Raw genomic sequence first — 2627 nt, 5'->3', positions numbered from 1 at the left:
GAAGTAGATTGCTCAACCTTCCTTCCAAGGAGTGGCTGGTGGGTTTGAACTGCCAGCCTTCTGGTTAGCAGTCAAGTGCTTTAGGCACTATGCTACCAGAGGTAAAGCTGAGTCAGTGAAAAAGGAGAAGGTCCTCAACAAGATGGATTGACACAGTGGCTCCAACTATGGGCTCAGGTATAGCAAGGATTGTGAGGATGGCGCACAACTGGGCATATGTAGTTCTGTTGCACCTAGAGTTGCTATGAGTCAGATCCAACTTGACAGCATCTAACAACAGACATACAAGGAGCTCTGGTGGTACAGTGACTAGGCTTTTGACTGCTAACTGGAAGGCTGATCATTCAAACCCACCAGATGCTCAACAGAAGGACGACAGATCTACTTATGTAAGGATTTACTGCCTCAGAAATCTAACAGGGGTCGCTATGAGTCAGAATTGACTCTATGGCAGTGAGTTTGTTTTTTTCAGTTTGAGTAGACACACAGTGGGAAATACTACTGAGTGAGAAAATCATTTGAGACTAAGATTCGATATGTATCTATCTTAGCAACAAAGTTATTTACAAGTTCTACCCTGTGTGGTGGTTAAGCCATTTGGCTGCTAACCAAAACATCCAGTAATTTGAACCCACCAGCTGCTCTGCAGAAGAAAGACGAGGCGATCTGCTTCCATAAAGACTTACAGCCTTGGAAACCCAATGGGGGTCGCTATGACTGTGCATCAGAATAGACTCAATGACAGTGAGTTTGGCTTTTTTTTTTTTAATCTTCATTTAACAAGATCGGTTTTACTTCTTATCTTCCTGCTGACCAAGGCAACATTTCTGGGGCCAGCTGAAAACATTGTCAGACACTAACGATCTAGGTTAGAAATCCTGATTTCTGCCTTCTTAGTTATTTAAACAGAAAACTTGGACGAAAAGACTTCACGATTTCTTTAGAAAAATATAAATGAAAATCTGAGATAAATTCAAAATTTTTTTTTTCTTCCTAAATGGCTACAGAACTTTTTTTCTGTTGAATATTTGTTGTAGAATGTGTTCAAAGAAAGAAGGTCGTGAGTCCTTCCAGTGCCTTGAGCAGAGCAAATTGGGATGTTGGGCTGTAGGATTGATTTAGCTATCCCTTAACTGGGGGCAACTGAAAAAGCCTAGCTGGGAAAAACTTTCACAAATGCAGGGCTAAGTAAATGTTCAGTCCACAGCTCAACTACGCTGCGCTGAAAACAGTTCAGTTAGCCAAATGTTCTTATTTTCATCTAGGTGACGCCATTTACTTATTTTCTCATTCTCAAAATGGAATTTTAATTGAGGTATGAAGTCGCCTAATCCAGATATGTTTGCACCTCAGTTTTTTTAAATTAACATCTACAGTAACCTAAATTCCCATTAAATCGAGAGGGTCTGTAAGGTTACCCTACCTTCCACAATAAGCTTGGTGGGAATTCGAACAAACTTGCCTATTAACTGAGTCAGATTCTTAGTTTTTACCAGAAACAGGCTGCAAAGGATGGAGCGAAAGGGATGGAAAGTGGAACAAGGATGACAGGAGGCGGAGAGCAATTCAGGCAGCAAGACACAGACGGAACTTGAGTCAAGAAGCACAAACAGTGTGTCCACTATATTCCATAAAGTGTCCGTTACACTCCACAGTGTAACGGAAATCATTGCCAGAGAGAGAAAAGAGCAATAGAAAGGGAGGAGGAAAAGACACCCAACAACGGAGTTTCCCGCCGTCTTTTCTTTTTCTTGCTTCATTTACTAACTCCCCCCCAGACTCCGCACTCAGGGTGAAACGTCCTGCCCCAGGGCTCCCACCACACTGCACTGCTAACAGCCTGAGATCTTGTCTGCTTTTCCCACCAGGCTGTGAGCCCCAAGAGCTTGAGGTTGGCTTTTCCCCTGCAATAGCCCTAATGGCTGGGACTTCGTGTAAATCACTCAATAGATGCTGATCCAATTGAAAGAACAAAGGACTCGTGGACTCGGAGCTAGTCCTGCATCCCAATTCTACATTTATGAGAACTGACCAGAACAATGTGCAATTCTGATAAATTTATTAAAATTCTGGAAGCTTTGATCTCTTCTCGCTCACAGTAGGACGCGAGGTGCCGACTAGATGGTGAAGTCGGCCAGAGACACCCTAAAGAAACCTCTGAAAACGCAGGAGGTGGGGCTTGTGTTTACCCCACCACACCCCCTTGCCTTTCTGTGCTTTCCGCATGTGGACCCACCTTCTTAGTCCGGCCTGCAGTTCTAATTGGTGCGGCCTGTAATCCATCTGAGCATCTCGTCGTCTATTGGATATACTGCTAAACCCCAGTTGCGCATCTTCCGGAGTTTGGAACGCGGAGCTAACGTAGGCTTGCCGCCATTGCGCTGCGGAAAAATTGGCCGTCGGTGTGAGGGGGTACGTGGTGGGCTTTAAAGCCCAGGCTGCGAAGGGCGAGGTGGCGTCGGGCTGAGGGGTTGGGCCCGGCTGGGTGCACTGTGAGCTAGGCGAGACTGCAGGGGGTAAGAGGGGTTGGACAGTCTCCGGGATGCGTTCACGTTGCGCCTCTTACAGGCCCAGGCCCTACTGCTCGTTAATTTTTTGACTCTCACCGTACCCCAGATTCACCGGGC

Source organism: Orycteropus afer, unplaced genomic scaffold (genome assembly GCF_000298275.1).
Source record: "Orycteropus afer afer isolate SDZICR_OR568_19922 unplaced genomic scaffold, OryAfe1.0 scaffold00042, whole genome shotgun sequence".
Classification (NCBI taxonomy): Eukaryota; Metazoa; Chordata; class Mammalia; order Tubulidentata; family Orycteropodidae; genus Orycteropus; species Orycteropus afer.
Note: the sequence above shows the minus strand (reverse complement) of the source record.